The 22,377-nt window shown below is 35.4% G+C and overlaps 1 pseudogene; it reads left to right on the forward strand.

The window, feature by feature from the left end:
• Positions 1 to 15,745: 15,745 nt before the first annotated feature.
• The window catches only part of LOC129241971 (uncharacterized), a 41,038-nt pseudogene continuing 34,406 nt past the window's right edge, over positions 15,746 to 22,377 (forward strand).

Here is a 22,377-nt window from a genome sequence, read left to right on the forward strand (position 1 = left end):
GTAATGAGTAAAATTTTCTTTTCGCGTATGAATTTTATTTTGCAAATTTACTTCCCCCTCCATACATTCATTCGCAAGTACATCGAAATTACACTCTAAGTGCCTTAAACACATTCGCACTCATTTATGTAACATTATTTGGATGTGCTTCAAAAATTTGTTTCCCATCTTAATCCCAAAAATCCAATGTATGAAGCCTGTTACTTGTTTTATAAAACGTAGAAAAATATGTGCATTTGTAAAAAACGGAATTAAGAGATTTTTCGAAATAATCAACTTTCCAAGTTGTTAGTGTTTTAGAAATGGAGGTATAAATAATACCCTTTAATTGCATACGTATACATATCCCGTATTCGACGTTACACTTTTAAATGGAATAAATAATTTTAAACTTTTTCATTTTAGAAGATTTTCTTAAATTTTATGGTCGAATTCCTCACTCAAATGTTTCCCCCCAGCTTGTTATACTTACGAGGGCGGCTTAAATTTTATTAGTTTAAGCAAGAATACTTGATTTTTTTCTTATTCGTTACATTATTGTAATTATTATAGTTTGTTTAAGGCCCTCGCCTCATAAAAAATAAATTTTTTTTGGCCATACGAGTTTCGTTCAAAAAGTTGTCAGCCTTCAAAATCCAAACAAATCAAAAATTCCAAAAAAGGTATGTCGCTGGCGACACGGATTCCGGGACTCACTCAAGACAAAAAGGTTTTTGTTCAGTATGAACGTCGTTATAGTGCGAACTACGATCTTTGAAAACAAAAAAATTGTACAACACACCGGACTTTCCAAGATGAAAAACCATTTTTTTAAAACTACTAAACATTTTTTTTTTTTCGAATGATCATAGTCCATATGATAACGACATGACATCAATTCTACGTAATTTAAAATTTTATTTTATCAAAATTGGTTCAGTAGAACCGGCTATATCTGCGTCCATTAACAATGGATCAATAAATAAAATACTGAAAACAAATTAAAGATCTTTTTTCATTTTCGTTTTGCACGCTTTTAAAGAAATACCCAAAAACACCATTTCAAATGAGGCGAGGGCCTCAAGCGTCGATTATGTGGCTCATAGTACCAAAGTTATTGATTTCCACTTCTTTCAATCGTTTGCGTTTTACCTCAATTGAGTCCAGGTAAAATAATTGCGGGTTATTTTGTCATGCAGGCTGCATCGCCAGCATCATCTTGGTCTACCCCTGCATCTATTCCCTTATGGGTAACACTCCATAGCCATCGTTGTTATTTCTTGGACTGGTTTTCTGATGGTGTGTCCAATCCATGCCCATTTCTCATACTGATTTCGGTGTCAAATGTAACTTGATTGCACCTTCTATGCAATTCAGCATTCGCTATGCAGTTTTCTGGTCACCAAGCGCGTACTACTGCGCGGAGACATTGGTTTACAAACGTTTCCAATTTAAGAACATTTTCAGCTGGTGTTGGTCAGCATTCACAACCATGTAATAAGACCGATTTGGTGTTAGAATTAAAAATACGTATTTTGGTTTTCTCCGTAAGCTGATTGGAATACCACACTTTTTTGAGCTTCATCGCTTCATCGCTTGCATCTATTCACAAAGAAAATTATCCACTTAAATCTCAAAAACACCCCAGGAAAGTCGGAAACAAAAAGTCATCCTGTAAATACACGAAGATTTTCGAAGACATATTTAAAAGAGAATGGGCAAAAACTCTAGGTTGAAAAGTTATCGGGTAAATTGGCTCCAACTCTACTTTCATAGTAATTCATTTCAAAAATGAAATTTAGAGTTTTACTTACACTAAGTCATTTCTCTAAGTTCGAAAAGGCCAATAGTTACAAAGAGCCAAATATGGTGAATAAAACGCTTAAGGAAAAAATCACTGGCCTTTGGCTATAAAACTGCTACTAAACATCTATTCTTCTTCTCAATTGGCGCGATAACCGCTTACGCGATTTTGGCCGAGATTAACAAATCGCGCCAGTCGTTTCTTTCTCGTGCTAACCGGCGCCAATTGGACACACCAAGTGAAGCCAAGTCCTTTTCCACCTGATCTTTCCAACGCAGAGGAGGCCTTCCTCTTCCTCTGCTACCACCAGCTGGTACCGCATCGAATACTTTCAAAGCCGGAGCGTTTGTATCCATTCGGACGACATGACCCAGCCAACGAAGCCGCTGGATCTTTATTCGCTGCGCTATGTCTATGTCGTCGTAAAGCTCATACAGCTCATCGTTCCATCGTCTACGATATTCGCCGTTGCCAACGTGCAAAGGTCTCAAAATCTTCCGTATAATCGTTCTCTCAAACGCTCGAAGGGACGCCTCATCGAATGTTGTCATATATAGAATATTAGGTTTGTTCGTTGAGAGAGGATTTTACAACTCAATTGCCTACTTAGTCCAAAATAGCACTTGTTGGCAAGAGAGATTCTCGGTTGGATTTCAAGGCTGACGTTGTTAAAGGTGTTAATGCTGGTTCCTAAATAATTCCTCAATTTTTAGGAGCTGATGATTGAAAGTACAGCGAACTCTATAAATCCTGAATTTGATTTAGATAACTTCGTTGCTTGGTGTAAAAGAAAAAAGTTAGATTTAATTTAATTTTGTTCTCTTTTACCCACTTCCTACCACATTGGTGGCTCTAGTTTATTAAATCGAAGTGAAATTATTGATCTTGGTGTGGTATTTGATTTTAAATTCTCTTTTCAAAGACATTTATATTGCAGTATTGCAAAATCATATCCTGTACTTGCTTTTGCTCGACGTTTTATTTCGGACTTTATTGATTCATATTTTCTAAAGTTGTTATATACCTCTCTCTCCAATGCATCTTATCCTGGAATGCAGCCTTATAGCGCGGAGAAGAATGAGACATCTTGGCTAACTGCAGCCAGAAGAAAGGCACATACGCTCAATCCAACCCAGCTCAATCCTGAGTTTAATAAGGGAACTGGATCTGGATGAGGTACTGTGATGAGGCCAAAAGGCCATGAGGTGGAAGTGCAAACCTCACAATGAATCTATCTAATCTAGGTACCTCTCTGGTGAGTTCGAAACTGGAATACGCTGTCTTTATTTGGAGGCCCAATTATGCTTGTCATATTAGAAGGTTAGAATGTGTCCAGAAAAAATATTTGTGCGTTAGAGGTGTAATCGTTTCTTCCGGTCATCAATCCTTAGTGAGACATAGGGCATTAAGAGTTATATTCATTGTAAAAATAAACAACAAAATACCAGAAAATACTAAAGAAACCATACTGGCATTTTTACAAAAAGAGTACCTTATCTAGTTACATAACTTCAAATATAGCAAAAAAGTCGTTCCCTTAACAAAAGAGTGTCGCTTAAAAAAACCTCATAAATTAAATTGTACATAAGCATGACACATTTATTAAAAAAACGCACATTTTAAAGACAATTTCTTACGCATACAAATAATTCACTCAGTTTTATTTAGCTTTACTTTTTTTTAACATCTGGTGGCATTGCCCGCGAGTGCAGGTGTTGTTGGTGTTCTTCTGCTTTCGGCAGTCAAATCTCTCTCTCGCTACTGCAGTGTTGCCTAGCTTTGGATATAAAAACGCATTAAAATGCCCATTCAAAGAAAATAACCCAACAAATTTTTATTGAATCACTTAAAGAACTTTGTATGCGTAACAAATTGCCTTTAAAATGTGCGTTTTTTTTAAATAAATGTGTCAAGCTTATGTACAATTTAATTTATGAGGTTTTTTTGTAAAGCGAGACTCTTTTGTTAAGGGAACGACTTTTTTGCTATATTTGAAGTTATGTAACTAGATAAGGTACTCTTTTTGTAAAAATGTCAGTATGGTTTCTTTAGTATTTTCTGGTATTTTCTTGTTCATTTTTACAATGAATATAACTCTTAATATCCTATGTCTCACTAAGGATTGATGACCGGAAGAAACGATTACACCTCTATGGTTTTAATTCGCATTCAATAAATTCAAAGGCTTTTTAAAATGTGTAAAAAGGTTTTCAATCTGAAGAAGAGTTGAGAGAGGGGCATTTAATATTTTTGCATAACCTTAAATGGAGCCAAAAATTAAATTTGCACTTTCAAATTATCAAATTTTATAAGAGTACAAAAATTTTCATTAGCACTAAAATCTTCTCAGAGTGACCTTTTTTAACCTTTTTTTTGTTTAATAATATAGTTTGTTTTTTAACTTAAAGTTTTGGTAGCTTTAAATTAAAAAAAAAAGAAACAAACACGAAACTTCAAAATGTTCGCATTTTCGGTATAAAAGAGCACTAAATTTATTGCGAAGAGCAAATGGTTGGCAATACTGCACAACTCAGCAAACGTGACGTCACGTACGCTTTGATGGGCGCAATCTTGTTTCTATCATTCTTGCGTCTGTGTAATATACGCGTTATGACGCTCATAATAGCAACCGCGTGTGCTGTATTGCGTCCGTATTTTTATATTCGTAAATATTTTCATTTTTAAATATTTACCGCAATTGCAGGCGGTGTTGCAATATACCACAATCAAAATGACGGTGCTCGTATTGTAACTCCACAGATAGATCTGAATCCACAGCAACTAGAATCACTGTCTGTTCAGCTCTCTAAAGTGGGAGAAATATGTGCATGCGAAACCAGATTGAGCAATGGAAAAACAGTTTTAATTGTGGCAATTTATATTTCACCGAATCAATCAATAAATAGCATCACGGAATTAATTCACGAACATTTAATAAAGTATACACCAGAAGTTTCGCGGATACTTAGAAAAGATTACGATAAAGTTCCAATGATTTTAAGTGGCGATTTTAACGTAAATTTTGCATTGGACACAGCGGTTCCTTTAATTGACTTTCTCAATACAACATTCAATTTAAAAATGTGTAACAATCGCACTGAATCGACAACACGATCAAAAACAACAATTGACGCGGTATTTCAAAGATATGTTGACAACATCGAAACCAAAGCATTTGTATCATATTTTAGCTATCATAAGCCACTCGTATCATTTGTTGAAATTGAAAACATTGAGGATGAATAATAATAAAATGAAGAAAATAAAATATGAACTTTATAGCAATATTATAATAAACCTATAACTATCCCGCTCCTAATGCTGATTTCGTCTCATTCTCTCTCAGTTTGTTTTACGGAAGACTCTAAAAGGAAATTTTACACAAAAAAAAAAATTTGGTCGTAATCTAGTGTGTGTGAGAGAGAGAGAGAGAGAGAAAGTGTGTATTTAAGAAGTACGATGCACAGCACAAGAGCAGATCAATGGAGGTAAAGGTTGCGCTTGTGAGCAGTACACTCAACACACGTATTCTTACGCTCTTTAAATCAATCGTAATTTTTTTTTTTTTTATTTACTTTCGTTTATTTGCAACCTATTTGTAAAATAATAAGCAAATTATATAACAATTTGACTTATATAGGGTTTTTCAGTAAGAGCGCTTCAACTTTTGAACTTTTTTGAATAAAACACAAACGGTATGACTTTTTTAACTAATGTTTTTTTTATTATCGAGTTTGAACATATACATTTAAGTATGAAATTCGATTTCTTTGGAATGACCACCGCGTGCACGTTTTACGAAGTCCAATCGTTGAACCCAATTTTCGACCACTCTTTTGCATAAATCGGCCGAAATTCCAGCAATTTCGCGTTCAATATTGGCTCTGAGCTCACAAATCGTCGGCGGCTTGTTAGTGTAGACCAATGACTTCACATAACCCCAAAACGGGACGGCTTGTTAAATGGACCGTAAAATGGCCGTAATGCTCTTAAAGTAGCAGCAACAGAACGATTATTTTCATAAAAAATTTGCACGATTTGCAATCGTTGCTCAAGTGTGTAGCGTTCCATGATGAAATGTATACTAATGAAGTTTACAAATGACAAGCGAAAAATAAAAAATACCTGTACTAGATTGGTTGCATCAATTGGGGACTGACTTGAAGCTAGTATAGCGGTGTCATCAGCGTATGTAGCCATTAGGACATTTTCGGTTTCGGGTATGTCAGATGTAAAAATCGTATAAAGTATAGGACCTACACTACCCTGTGGTACTCCAGCTTTTATGTATCTAATATCAGTTATTTCTTCATTTACCTTAACGTAAAATGATCTTTCGGTGAGGTAAGACTTTAGTGTTAGATAAAATTGTGCAGGAAGTATTCTTTTTAATTTATATAACAGGCCTTGATGCCATACTTTGTCGAATGCCTTTTGTACATCCAAAAATACGGCTGAACAATATTCCCTTCGTTCAAAGGACTCGCTTATGAAATTAACAACACGGTGGCATTGTTCAGGTGTACCATGGTATCGGCGAAAACTAAATTGATGTTCGGGTATGACCTTATTTTCTTTCAGTATTGGGAATACTCTGCGCAAAAATAGTCTTTCGAATATTTTGGAGAATATTGTCAATAAGCTGATTGGTCTGTAAGAGGATATTTGATTTTCAGGTTTTGTCGGTTTGAAGACCATAACTATTTCGGCGCACTTCCATTGCGTAGGAAAATAGTTTAATCTTAATATTGAGTTATATAACAGAGTTAAGAACATAACTCCTTTTTTCGGCAAACACTTGGCTACTTTGGCGTCAATTTTATCATATCCAGGAGATTTGTTGTTACACAGGTTTTTAATTTCAGAGCCTTAGCCGAAAGCCTCCGATGCTAGCGCTGAACTTTTTAGTTTGTATAATAATTTTATTGTTATGTAAACCTTTATAAAATAAAATAAATAAATAAAAATTTCAGAGCGAATTTCATTCGGTGTAATATGTTTGATCGGTAGAGATAGTTGACATGGGGTATCAAGAAATGCTAAGTGCCCATTTACACGATGTCTCCACTGGAAGGGAAACATTTTGTTCGGGGGTGAAGGACGGCCGGGGAAGAGGGAAGGGAATTTGTCTCCTGTACTGGCGACACGCTTTGCTCTTCTTATTCGTATTTCCAATCTTAAAGCAATTTTTGACAGTTGCTTCATTCGTTTTCTGCTTTTGTGGAAGAAAGTTCTAAGTTATGTGTTGGTTTTCATACAAACGGAAGAAAACAACGATGACAAACATCCGAACGCTGCTTGGGAAATGCACGATTATTTTTGGTAGTAAATTAGGTATAATTTAAAATAGTTATGGGACATGTTTATGTTGATTTCTAATTTTTCCCTGCATTTCTAGATACTCAAGTTAATTTTAAGTTAATTATTTACATATGAAGTATTTTTAATTTAATTTTTTTTATTCAAGTATAAGAATTTATAAATATATTTCAATAAAAAAAACAATAAATTATTTATTATTTAACCAGTTTGCATTTTTCATTCATATATTTAAGAAATTTTTGACGAACGTTTTCCGCTTTACATGTAAGCGCGTGCGAGAATACTTCCGAACAATACGATGCTAAAGTATTAAATGTCAAAATGTCGCCGAAAACAATTTTGCCCGTGCAGAGAACGTTAAATATAGAGAATTCTCACGAGCTACGAATAGTGTGAATTGTCAAAAATGAAGTGAAACCGCGAACACTATTTCACCTCGCTTAACTCGACAGCGGGGAAGTTCTTAACAGGGCTGATTACAGTGAATTATGTACAAGTACATTGGCTCTGCTCAGTTTTTGGTTTCTGTATGAAATCAAATTGACGAATGCCGACGGCATTTTGCAAGGCATTTGCTTGTGCATTTTTATGTTCCCTTGGTAAACGAAAATTTGTTCAATTTGTATTTTCAAACAAAGGTGATGAAGAAAAAATAATTGAATTTATTATATGCGCCAAATCAAATCAAAGTAACTTTAATATTTTGATTTAATTTAAAAAAATACATTATAAAACGACCTCTCACATTTGGGTATGTGCGTTTTAGTAAATTTAAAACTAAACAAATTTGATGAAAATTTTTACTAATTTTTTGAGTCGAAATTAATTCATAGCATACAAGTTAAAGATTTTCGAGTTGAAATATCTTTTTAAAAAAGATAGCGGAACGACCGCTCTTTATTGAATACAACTTAAAACTCAAATTACAAAATTTCTTAATCTAAAACCTAAACTTAAAATGCACCGAGCTACCTGTGGTGGCGTGCGCAATTTCGGGGAATCGCTGACTTGGGTTGCGCGTGCATTACATCCGGCCTACTTCAGTTGGGGTGTTGCTGCCGTTGGCTTTTCTGCTGACGGTGCGTCTGGAATTACTGTGGGAAGCGCTAGTTAAGCGCTGTGCATCCGCTGTACTCATGTTGCTGATCGGCGTGTGAAAAGTTAACATTTGCCATGTTAACACTTCCCCTCTTAAAAACGTTCGTCCTCGAGCGTTGTTAGAAATAGGGTAAGTTATTGAAACTTACATATCTTGATTGATCTATTGGCAGATCTTTGAGTTGACCCAAGTTGAGGCTTGCTGGAGGCATCTGGTTGCTGTCTAAGCTTTGTGCGATGATTATTTTGTTTTGAGTTTTCCTCCAAAATTTGAAAAATATTAGTGCTATGCAAGTAATAGCTGCAATTGATCCAAGTGAAAGTGTGCCAGTTGATATTGTTACTGTCTTTAGAAGATTTATTTTTCGGGTATTATTTATATGCAGTTCTTGCAGAGATTTTAGTGAAAGCAATTCAATCCGTTCGTTTTCGATTGGTGCTGGTTGTAGGACAGCTGGGATAGCTGGAGGAGGAATTGCCTCATAGTTGATGAATATCTGATTATTAACTTTCAATGTTGAGTTATGGAAGTTGATAACATGAGTTCCCGTCAAGTTCTGGGTTGTTGCGTCAGCATCTATTTTTCCCATAAAGCCATTAAGTAGTAAAATGCCTGATTTTATTTCTTCAATATGTGGAATATGGTGCCCGTTGCTTATGGTGCAAGTTGAATTAAAGCTATTAATTATTCTAGGTATACAATTACTATTAGTTATATTAACTATTTGTTTTTGTTTACAAATTTCAATTATCTTATAGTTATTACAATGAGTTTTTATTCCGTAAACTTGATTGTTTCCTTTTAATATTTCACTATATTCGACATTAATTATAGTGTTATTTGCCTTTATTACAGGTCTTATAATAATTTTTTGAAAATTTTCTTTAATTGTTAATGGTATTTTCACCATATAAAAAATTGTAAAATTTTTGCTAATAACATTAACTTCTGATATTTCTAATGCCTGTTCCGCATTTTTAAATGGAATTTCATCATTTTCTAATTTTTCAAGTGCAATTTCAATTTCGTTCTTGTTTAACAATAATGAGTTTAATATATCTCTCTTTGCCCATTGTACGGCATATTTAATATTTATTAATTCCTCTTTTATTAATCTAATTCTATTTTGTAAATTAATAATTATTTCATTTACTATACTCATATCTTTCCGTATATTATTAAAAAGTTTATTCACAATTTGTGTAACGTTATTAATTTTTCCATTAAAAATTTCGTTTATAAGAACTTGTTTATCATTATTGCTGTTAAGCTGGTTTAGATTATTTGATATTGCTTCTAGATCCTCATGATCGGGGGATTCGGCTATAAATTTCCAGGCAGTACCTAGAATATTTATTGATCTTTTTTGTCGTAAGTTTGCTGGTTTAAGGGTATCAAGGATTTGGAGAGATTGGACTAATTCGTGCTTTAGGATAGGTAGTAAAATGCTATCCTTAGGAACGTCTGAAGAAATGTATTCGTAAATGTCCGTTAGAAATTGTTCGTATTTGTTAAGGTCGATTATATGTATTAGCCTAAAGGCTCCGTTTTGAATTTTTGCTGTCCCGTCATTGATTGTAACCAGTTGAGCAGTAGAGTAGTCATAAATGTCTATTGTTGCGGTGGTCGAAATAAAGAGAGTTCTGAAAAGAAGGTTAGACGGTTTTATTCTAGTTTTTTATATTGCTTTTGTGAACTATTTTTCCCGATTCTGTTACTATGGTTGAGTGTTTATTCTCCTTTACTATTTCTTTTTTGAATTTTGGGGTAATTTTTGTGCCTAGCCTTTTGTTTATTTTTACGTAGATAGTTTCGCCTGGATGATAAATTTTTATGGTTTCCCTTTTTTTGTTGTGAAAACAAAGGTCTTTTGCCTGTTTATTTTTTAATTCTAAGATGTTGTCCTCCCTTGCCTTTTCGAACTGGCTTGGGTCTGTGGAGACTCTTCTCCCGAAAAATATCTCTATTGGTTTCTTTTTTGTTGTTGAGTGGATGGTATAATTATATTCATAGACTGAGTTATCAAGGAGTTCAGCAAATGAAGTAAAATTCCGTTCTGCTTTTAGGAAGCGCATTATTTCTGTTAAGGTAGAATGAAATCGTTCTACTTGGCCATTAACTGAACTGGTATAAGGCGGTGTTTTAAAAATTTTGATGTTGAGAGTGTCTTCGAGCAGAAATTTTATAGTTGCAGAATTAAGGGAAGTTTCGTTGTCTATAACCACTGATTCGGGTACGCCAAATTGGAAAAGCAATTCTCGTAGAGGTTCTTTTACGTGTTCTATTGCTCTCGATTTAATTATCTTTGTTTGTGCATATTTTGAGAATTTGTCTATTGCTGTCAATACTATATTTCTGTTGGTGATGTAAATATCAATTACTGGGGTGTCGGTCGTATTTATTTTCCTTGCATATTGAGCATTGCTGAATTATTGTTTTTATTTTCTTCGTCATTGATGGGAAGTAGTATTTTTCAAGGATTTGAGATTTATTTTCTCGGTGGTTTCTGTGTGCTCTTTTATGGGTTGTAATTATAATTTCTTCCTGTTCTTGCTCATTTGTAACGTCTTGTACTTGAAGTTGAGTAAATCGAATTTTATAGTTGCTAAAATGTATTGGGTATACTTCCTGAATTTTTCCCATAATGCGTTCTTCTGTCTTAATGCAATTAACTACGGAGGGATTTAGATATCTCTTAAGGAGGCTTATTAGATTTGCTGAATTGTAAACTGGTTCCTCTAAAATGTGTCTGTGATAAGTGGGAAATATTATTTTAAATTGATATGTTGAAGTTAACCCAGTGTTTAGAAATATTTGATTTTTGAAAACGTTTATCGGAGTTTCTACGTGCGGAATTAGATTATCGGATGAACTTTCGTCACTGTGTTGAGTTGTGGACAGAGCGTTTATTGGCTCGGTTATCGTTCTTGAAAGTGCATCGGCCACAACGTTTGTCGTACCTGGTTTATAATGGAGTTCATGATTGTATTCCTCCAGGATAGCTTTCCAGCGTTTCATTTTTGCATTATTGTTTTTGTTGCTTAGTGCTTGGGTCAAGGGTTGGTGGTCCGTAAATATATTGACTTTGGCTGAGCCATAAAGGTAGTTTCTGAAATTGTTTAGTGCCCATATTATGGCGAGAAATTCTTTTTCGTTTGTCGCATAGGATTCTTCCGTCTTAGTAAGTGTTCTGGATATAAAAGCTATGGGTTTCTTATCTTGTGCGAGGACTGCACCGATGGCATAATTGGAAGCATCGGTTGTTAGATGAAATTCTTTACTAAAATCGGGGTATGCCAGTATAACGTCATCGGACATAAGAGAGTTCTTGACTTTGTTGAAGGCATCTTTTGCTTCGCTGTTCAATACAATATTTATCTTGGCTGATTTAGTTTTTGAAATACGTCCCTCTTCCCCTCTTAAGAGTGAAGTTAGAGGTTTAGTTAGCATAGCATAATCTTTTATGAAACGGCGATAATAGCCTGAAAGGCCTAGAAATGAACGGAGTTGTTTAATAGTTTTTGGATATGGTATCTTCGCTATTGCTTCCACCTTTGCAGGGTTTTTCGTTATCCCTTTGGATGAAATTATGAATCCCAGGAACTCTACTGAGTCTCTAAAGAAATGACATTTGTCCAGCTGTATTTTCATGTTAGCATCTTCAAGCGTCTTAAAAATTTGTTGTAAGTGGAGGGCATGCTCTAATTCGGATTTACTAAATACGACAATGTCGTCGATATAAACGTAACAAATTTTGCCAATGTGATGGCGAAGAATGTCATCAAGGGCGCGCTGAAAAATTGATGGAGCGTTTTTGAGTCCAAATGGTAACCTCGTGAACTCGTATTTGCCGTTATTAATTGAGAAAGCGGTTTTCTCGATATCAGATTCTTTTAATGGGATTTGATGAAATCCGCTTTTTAAATCTAGGACTGAGAAATATTGATTTTTCCCTAATTGGGACAGTACCTCATTAATTTGGGGTATTGGATAACGATCCGCTATCGTTATCGCATTGAGTTTGCGATAGTCGATTACTATTCTGTACTGTTTATTGCCTTGAGAGTCCGGTTTTTTTGCTACAACCCAAACGGGTGAATTATATGGTGACCTTGACGGTCGAATAATGCCGTCGTCTAGCATTGTTTTAATTTGGGATTCTACCTCACCTTTTAATGCCATTGGGTAGGGGTAGTATCTTGTGTAAACTGGGGTATCTTTATTTGTCCTAATTTCGCCTATAACTTTCGTAGTGTAAGTAAGTTTGTCGTTAGGCTCTGCAAAGAGTTTAGAAAAGTTGTTCACTAAATTGTTGATTCTGCTTCGTTGGGTAGATGTCATATGACCTTCTGTAATGTTAATTGCGTTCGCTGAATTGGATTCGAGTTGCTTTATTTTAATTTTGGTGTTACCCTTGATTGACATAAAATTGTCTTTGATGTGGATAACAGCTTCGAGAATTTTAAGGCTATCGTTTCCAAGGATACCATGGAATGAACGTAGCGCTGGGAGAAGGAAAAATTTTAGTTTTGACTCTGTATTAAAAAGCTTTAGGAATGTATGTTCCTTTATTTCTATGTCCCCTGCTATTGATTTTGCGAAAAAGTTTGATTCATTTTTAATTGGATTAGGGACGATAGAAGGTTGAATATAGTTTTTCGTTGATCCCGTGTCAATTAGAAATTTCACTATTTTTCCACTCTCCAGTCTGCATTCAAAATAAGGCAGTGAAGAGTGAGTTAACCTAAAAAATGTATATCTGTTATGTCAGTCAGATCGTTGTCTTGTAATTCATCGTACTGGTCTATATAGTCATTTGTATGTTCTGCTATAGATTGCTCTTGATCATAATTTTGATCGGAATCTATATGGAAATTCCTTTGCATTTTATTCGGAACCGGTGGGTTATCGATCGGAGGTCTCTTACCGAAAAAGTCGTTAGCGCGTGGTCTGTTCATGTAATTAACATGGCGTGTACGTAATGATGGATCTATGTCCATTGGTTCCGGTCGTGGTTGAGGTTTCGGAAACGGAAACGGTTGCGGACGCGGTGTTAGGTTGTTTGGTTGCTGAGATATGTTGGGCTGATAATACCGTTGAAAATATGGCCTATGTCCTCTGTTGGGGATAGCCGGGTTTGGTCGCGACTGGGGCAAATATGCCAATTCAGGATAGAACTCATTGTTGGACCTTCTTGGTGGAAGGGGTGGACGAAAGTTGTGAGGTTTCCTGTTCTGGTCACTGCTTTTCAGTGCGTAGTAAGAACGAAAACTCTGGTTTTCCAGCTTCAGGCATAAATGAAGAGCCTGTGGAAGATCCGCTGGTTCTCTCATTCCGAGGAGTCTTGGCAGATCGCCTCTAAGTCCTCAAATAAAGGTGTCAAGGGCCTTATCCCGATAGGTACGCGTGATTAGATGCATGGCTTCTTGACTAACTTCCATGCTTCCGATTTTGTTAAGGATAAGTGAAAGGTGGGAATAGACGCGCTGATAAAACTCTTGGACCGTCAGGTTGCCCTGCACTAAGGAGGTCATTTGGTACTCAAGGGTACCGATGTCGCGTTTGTCCGCGTAATGTAAAGTGAGGCATCTGGAAATCGCTTTCCAGTCCAGAGGCGTGTTATACGATTCCAGGGCAATGTCGGCATTGCCCACAATCTTGTTACGTATGACGTTGAGGATTCCGTAGTATTTAGGCGTTCCTTTTTGCGGTTCGTAGATCTGCAAAATGCGATCTACGCTCTTTTTCCAGGAATTGAATTCCCCTGGGTTTCCCGAAAATTCACGCAAACATCTCACTACATCTGGAATTTTGTCTAACTCTGTAATATTGTTCGGTAGGCTAGAATCGATAGTCACGTCCGAAATGTCAGTAAAGTTCGCATTAGGGTTGAGGGCAGCTTGAACTAAGTTTCGTCCCTCTTGTTTAAGTATGTTACTTACGACTCCTGCTATAACGTTCGTCAATTGCTCCATGTTGAATGCATTTGCATTCGAGGAGGAAGGGACAGATTGTGGAGGAGGAGCGCTTAGCACAGGAGGTCTTACCAAGTTATTTGGATTAGACATGATAGTTTTCCTCTTTTTCCCTTGATTTTTATAATTTATTTTTTTATTTAAATTTTTGATTTTTTTATTTTTATTTATTTTTTTATTATTATTGATAAAGCTGGAGGGTCCCCCCGAAGGTGGTGAATCGCAGCTTTTGCGTGTAATATGTGGTTACTCCTTCTTGGAAGGAGGGATTTCGTACTCTGGAGGGTCCCTGGTGTTGGGAATCGCAGAGTTAAGCTATATTAACAATTTGCAATTTATTGAGTTACTGGCTGTACGAGCCGTTCTTTATGAATTTTATAATTATTATTTTTGTTTTACTCCTTCTTGGAAGGAGAGCTTTCTTATCCTGGAGGGTCCCTGGTGTTGGGAATCGCAGAATTAAGCTATGTTATTAGGTTTAAATTTTATTAAGTTATTGGCTGTACGAGCCGTCCTTTATCAAGCTTTATATTTGTTTTACTCCTTCTAGGAAGGAGGGCTTTCCTACTCTGGAGGGTCCCGTAGGAATCGCAGAGTTAAGCAATATTATAGTTTTATTTCTTTTATTTTTTTTTATTTTTATTTAGTTGTATTATTTTCTTAACCTTACTAAATTTCTATTTTTTAGATTTTTTTTTCCTAAATAAAATTTCTCTTGATTTTTCCTTTACTTTTTGTTTAATTGCGTTAATTTTCTTACAAAATTTCTCTTTTAGAATTTTTTCCTTATATAAAATTTCTCTTGAGTTTTTCTTCACTTTTGTTTAGTTGCGTTAATTTTCTTACAAAATTTCTCTTTTAGAATTTTTTCTTACATAAAATTTCTCTTGAGTTTTTCTTCACTTTTTGTATTTAAAATTTTAGTACAATAATATTTTTATATTTGATATCTTCAAGATTTTTACAAATGTATAACTTAAATTTATAGACTTACATAAAAGTGTGCAGGAACATTTTATTGTTGACCTTTACTTAAATGAAGATTTACTGATTCGGTGCGGCGGCTGACGGCTTGCGTCTCCCGTTTGCTTACGCTACTAGGGGGCCTCTTTTCCGTCACTCTTGGATGCGGCGGATTGTTGATGGTCCCTGTTTGTCAGGGAATCCCTTTTTCCGGCACTTGTTCTTAGCTGTTGGTGCGGCGGATTGTTGATGGTCCCCGTTTGCCAGGGAGTCCTTCTTCCGGCACACGTTCTTAGCTGTTGGTGGCACGGCTTGGAAAAGCCCTTTATGTCCACCAGGTTCGGGGGCCAATTCAGGTACCACTTCGCGAACGGAACACTTGGAGGCGGCTTCTTCTATTTTTAGGACACTATTACTGGAGACGGCTCCTTTTTTTTTGTTCACACCCGCGTTATGTTAACGAATTGGCCCCACGTTGGGCGCCAGTTAAAGATTTTCGAGTTGAAATATCTTTTTAAAAAAGATAGCGGAACGACCGCTCTTTATTGAATACAACTTAAAACTCAAATTACAAAATTTCTTAATCTAAAACCTAAACTTAAAATGCACCGAGCTACCTGTGGTGGCGTGCGCAATTTCGGGGAATCGCTGACTTGGGTTGCGCGTGCATTACATCCGGCCTACTTCAGTTGGGGTGTTGCTGCCGTTGGCTTTTCTGCTGACGGTGCGTCTGGAATTACTGTGGGAAGCGCTAGTTAAGCGCTGTGCATCCGCTGTACTCATGTTGCTGATCGGCGTGTGAAAAGTTAACATTTGCCATGTTAACATACAAGTGTTTTGGTATATCGACATATGTATTTACATTTGAACATGCATTTATTTGTTCCTTTGGCAAACCAAATCTTTTTCAATTTACATTTTATTACAGGGAATAATAATATACATACATTTGTATGTATGCATTTTCTAGATAGTATAAAACTTTAAAATAAATAAAGGAAAACTTCAAAGAAACGTATTTGCATATATGGGACAACTAAATTCAATTGCATCTTTATTAAATATGTATATGTTGCACGCATATGTGTGCACTGAAGCAACATGACCTACCTCACGAGCATCGCCTTATATTTCATGTAAATAACCTAATGATCAAATTCCTGCCTCACAAATGCTCATACTCATGTACATATTTGTATGTGCGTATGTACACTTGGTGCCCATATCCCTTCAAACAAATCAAAAAATTCTGTATACAAAACGCTTCATTACCAGGCACACAGAAAGATGGCATATGCAAATATAAATATTGAATTCAAGCAAAACAATGCTTATTAAAGTGGTGCACAAGTCGACATATATGTGCTTTCAAGTCATTTGCTAAATTCACACAACAATGCAGTGTTTTGTTCTCAACTAACAGTAACAGGCAATAGCAGCTAGAGAGAAAACCAAATCATGCTTTTGTATGACTTGTTTCTCTCTCAGCATTATCACAACACACATATTTCGGCAAGATAGCAAGAAAAGCAATGACACTGAAAGGCAATGAAAAACAATTCAATTCAAACAAGTGAATTGTGTCAAATGTGGATTATTTACTTACATGAATTCCTGATATTTTAAAATCAAATAGGCAGTTAATGTTTGGTATGATGGTTTTGTAGAATAAAAATTAAATTCTGATTAATATTTGAATGTAACTTACACTCTGCCGCTAATATACACTACGTACATACATACATATGACACCAATTCACACATTGTACTTGATGTCTTTCGGCAAAGCTTGTATGCGAATGTTTTTCTACCATTGCCATGCAAGCATATAGGCAGCGTCGTGCAATTCGTGCACTGTCGATAGAGCCGAAGTAGTATTGCTTGTTGAAGACAGTTTTTCTTCGTTGCTGTTCAAGTTGTGTGCCTACATTGCTTTTTGCAGAGAACGTTAAATATAGAGAATTCTCACGAGCTACGAATAGTGTGAATTGTCAAAAATGAAGTGAAACCGCGAACACTTTTCACCTCGCTTAACTCGACAGCGGGGAAGTTCTTAACAGGGCTGATTACAGTGAATTATGTACAAGTACATTGGCTCTGCTCAGTTTTTGGTTTCTGTATGAAATCAAATTGACGAATGCCGACGGCATTTTGCAAGGCATTTGCTTGTGCATTTTTATGTTCCCTTGGTAAACGAAAATTTATTCAATTTGTATTTTCAAACAAAGGTGATGAAGAAAAATGCGCCAAATCAAATCAAAGTAACTTTAATATTTTGATTTAATTTAAAAAAATACATTATAAAACGACCTCTCACATTTTGGTATGTGCGTTTTAGTAAATTTAAAACTAAAGAAATTTGATGAAAATTTTTACTAATTTTTTGAGTCGAAATTAATTCATAGCATACAAGTGTTTTGGTATATCGACATATGTATTTACATTTGAACATGCATTTATTTGTTCCTTTGGCAAACCAAATCTTTTTCAATTTACATTTTATTACAGGGAATAATAATATACATACATTTGTATGTATGCATTTTCTAGATAGTATAAAACTTTAAAATAAATAAAGGAAACAAAGAAACGTATTTGCATATATGGGACAACTAAATTCAATTGCATCTTTATTAAATATGTATGTATATGTTGCACGCATACATATGTGTGCATTGAAGCAACATGACCTACCTCACGAGCATCGCCTTATATTTCATGTAAATAACCTAATGATCAAATTCCTGCCTCACAAATGCTAAAACAAATTTCTTTTGAATACTCATGTACATATTTGTATGTGCGTATGTACACCTTTGTGCCCATATCCCTTCAAACAAATCAAAAAATTCTGTATACAAAACGCTTCATTACCAGGCACACAGAAAGATGGCATATGCAAATATAAATATTGAATTCAAGCAAAACAATGCTTATTAATATACACATATGCATGTACATACAAGCGCACACACAGGGCATTCGCTTTATTCCTCAAAATGCGTATGTCGTTCAAAGCTAAAATTCTATGCCTAGCGACTACAAGAACAAAATGCAGTCATAGACGCAGGCGTAGCGGCCATCATTCTAGTTGCCATAGCGCTGAACAGTCGCGGCGGCGCCGAACAGTTTCAACTATTGTAGTGTGCAACAAAAACTCATCTTCAAAAAATTCATTGATAAATTCGAGCTCATAGTTCTAAGAGCAAGAATTTTCATTCATAAAACGAGCCGCCCATATGCCAATTTTCTCTACAATTCGAAAATAGTCAATATTGGAATATTTCGCGTAGAATTATTTGCCAATATTTGATAAATCTTCAATTTTTGTCAAGTCGAGTGCCCGCGGCATCGTACATATGTATGCAAAAATATATGTATGTATGTAAATATGTCTTTCTAAATGCTCGACAGCCGCAGCTGCTGTGCGTCAAGTGCGCGCATGAGCATACAGTAAGTTGTAGAAGAAAACAAGTAGCTTAAAAAAAAGGTCTGATTCGGACATTTTAATACTAAGATAAAATTTGGAAACAATTATTTTATGTTAACTGATAGTAGGCAAATAGTTAATTAGTAGATTACTTTACGTATGTAGTTTTTCAATTGATAAAAAGTGCACAAAACATATGCATATATCTGCAGTTAGAAACTTACTCTGAAATCAGAGCATTTGAAGATGCCTGTAACATTTCAAGCTTACTGTACATACAATGCTGTGCCAATGAATGTGCGCTGCGCCATGAGTGCGCGCTGGATTTCTTGCGAAGTTTTACCGTTTTATCTTGAGCTGTGGCTGGTGAGCACACATACACACAGCATATACATATGCGCAAATGTATATAAATTTACAAATGTATATAAATTCACAAATTTACATTTGCATATGCCATCTTCCTGTGCGCCTGGTAATGAAGCGTTTGCTATAGAGGATTTTGATTCAGTTGAAGGTAATTCAACAAAGTTTTACAGACACCAGACAGACAGACATAACATATGTACATAATTTGGATGATTTGGAGAACTTCTCTATTCATTAACGTTCTCTGGCCCGTGTGCCCGCGAATGAGACATGAAAAGAGAATTTCCAGTGTCTCCATTCCAGATGTCTCCGTGTGTAAATGGGGTGTTAGTAAGTAGGTAAAACTAATTTCAATACATGAGTGAGCGAGAAGAGTAATGGGAAAGATTGAGCGAAATGAGTAAATTTGCAAGAACGTTATGCAAAGGCAAATTCCAATGTGCAGACATTGACCCGATTTACACGAGGAGACATCTGGAAGGGAGACACTGGAAATTCTCTTTTGAAGTTTCATTCTCGTTCACACGGGCAAAAATGTTTCGGCGACATTTTGACATTTAACACTTTAGCATCGTCTGGTTCGGATGTATTCTAGCACGCGCTTACATGTAAAGCAGAGAGCGTTCGACAACAGTTTCTTAAATATATGAATGAAAAATGCAAACTGGTTAAATAATAAATAATTTGTTGTTTTTTTATTGAAATATATTTATAAATTCTTATACTTGAATAAAAAAAATTAAATTAAAAATACTTCATATGTAAATAATTAACTTAAAATTAACTTGAGTAACTAGAAATGCGAGGAAAATTAGAATTCAACATAAACATGCCCCATAATATATTTTAAATTATACCTACTTTACTAGCAAAAATAATCGTGCATTACCCAAGCAGCGTTCGGATGTTTGTCATCGTTGTTATCTTCCGTTTGCTTGAAAACCAACATATAACTCAGAACCTTCTCCCACAAAAGAAGAAAACGAATGAAGCAACTATCAAAAATTGGAAAGATTGGAAATACGAATAAGAAGAGCAAAGCGTGTCGCCGAGTACGGGAGACAAAATCCCTTCTCTCTTCCCCGACCGTCCTTCGCCCCCGAACAAAATGTTTCCCTTCCAGATGTCTCCTCGTGTAAATCGGGTCATTATGATTCTGGTGAAATACCCAAAACAGAATACTCATACACTCACACATACACATACAGTACGCAGCAACATGCGCATACAGTGCGTGCATACAGTACGCTCCGACACGGCCAATCTGACATTTACACGTCCTCGTGTACTCAACATTTGATAAAATATTCAATTCAACATTTTTTTCATAAAAACTTTTAACATTTATTCTTAATGTTAACATAATCATTGTCCAAGGGTTAACGCATACGTTCACCTAAAGGTTGAAGGTGACCGCTATGACCCGATTTACACGAGGAGACATCTGGAAGGGAAACATTTTGTTCGGAGGCGAAGGACGGTCGGGGAAGAGAGAAGGGATTTTGTCTCCCGTACTCGGCGACACGCTTTGCTCTTCTTATTCGTATTTCCAATCTTTCCAATTTTTGATAGTTGCTTCATTCGTTTTCTTCTTTTGTGGGAGAAGGTTCTGAGTTATATGTTGGTTTTCAAGCAAACGGAAGATAACAACGATGACAAACATCCGAACGCTGCTTGGGTAATGCACGATTATTTTTGCTAGTAAAGTAGGTATAATTTAAAATATATTATGGGGCATGTTTATGTTGAATTCTAATTTTCCTCGCATTTCTAGTTACTCAAGTTAATTTTAAGTTAATTATTTACATATGAAGTATTTTTAATTTAATTTTTTTTATTCAAGTATAAGAATTTATAAATATATTTCAATAAAAAAACAACAAATTATTTATTATTTAACCAGTTTGCAGTTTTCATTCATATATTTAAGAAACTGTTGTCGAACGCTCTCTGCTTTACATGTAAGCGCGTGCTAGAATACATCCGAACCAGACGATGCTAAAGTATTAAATGTCAAAATGTCGCGGAAACATTTTTGCCCGTGTGAACGCGAATGAAACTTCAAAAGAGAATTTCCAGTGTCTCCCTTCCAGATGTCTCCTCGTGTAAATCGGGTCAATTTCATAGTAATATTACATCAGCCGCTAATTGTGCTGTGATTGGTTATTTGCATTTTGTCGCTTGAAGAGGAGCCGTTATAGCGCGACTACAGCGTGGTAGCGCTGTCGTCGAGTGTGGTTCGGTGCGAGGTAGAGAAACAAAAGAGAGTCAGTCTAATTTGAGATCGTAAAGCCTACGCACCAAAACTCTCTGCGCGTTAAAGAGGGAAAATGGAAGACGAGCGTTCCTTGTCACATACATACATATGTATGTAATTTGCCGTCGAATACATAAACTATAAATTGAAATACAGCATAAAATAAGTGTTGATTTATCTTAAACCATTATTTTACTTGTGGACACAAATACTTCCTATTAGCATGCACATATGTACATACATATGTATTATATTTGGTAGTGTTATACACTTTCATTAAGTAAATACATAGTATGTACATTCATTTGCGCATGTAATGAAAAAAAGTCTTGAATTATTTTTCAGAAAATCTATTAAAACTTATCAACGTCGCACGTAAGATATCCACAGCTTTGTATCTCAACGCACTGCATCTACATAAGTATGTATAGTATATCCCTGCCACATGTGTGACTTGGCATCAAGTCCCGGCCCCAATTGTTTTTTTTATTAATTTTTTTTTAATTTTTTTTTTTATTTTTTTGTTTAATGTAATCGAAAAAAAAAATTGTGTAATAAATTTTACATACGAGTATTCGCTTATTATTTCAAAAATATGGAAATAGTAAAAAAATGAGCAGGCGCAGAAATAAACTCACCGCGTATTTTTCCTCGCCACATGTTAGACTCGATATCAATTCCCGCCGCCAATTTTTGTTTTTTAATTTTGTTTGTTTTTAATTTATTTCAAAAAAGTTTTTGTTTAATGTAATCGAAAAAAAATTTGTGTAGTAAATTTTACGTATTCACTTATTATATCAAAAATAAGGAAATAATAAAAATTTAATTGGTTTAATGTGGAGGAGAGAGATGTGTTGTGTGTTGAGGTGAAAGATGTGTGGTGTTTTCAATTTTTGTTGTGGAAAACTCAGTGTGGTGACTTAAAATCCTTTACTACAAATCTTTCAAATCACAATTGTACTAAAAATACAGGGTGTAATTGAAAAGTAATGAGCCTTATTTTTTTAAGCAGTTTTATTAAACTCTGTGGCTTATACAACTAATATTCTTCAACATAGGACCCTTGAGTGTCAATACACCGCCGGCAGCGGTCCTTCTACTGCAGGAAACATTTTTTAAACTCATTCGCCGCAATCGCGTTCAATTCGGCTGTCACAGATTTTTGGATCGCCTCGATGG

Source organism: Anastrepha obliqua, chromosome 3 (assembly GCF_027943255.1).
Source record: "Anastrepha obliqua isolate idAnaObli1 chromosome 3, idAnaObli1_1.0, whole genome shotgun sequence".
Taxonomy (NCBI): domain Eukaryota; kingdom Metazoa; phylum Arthropoda; class Insecta; order Diptera; family Tephritidae; genus Anastrepha; species Anastrepha obliqua.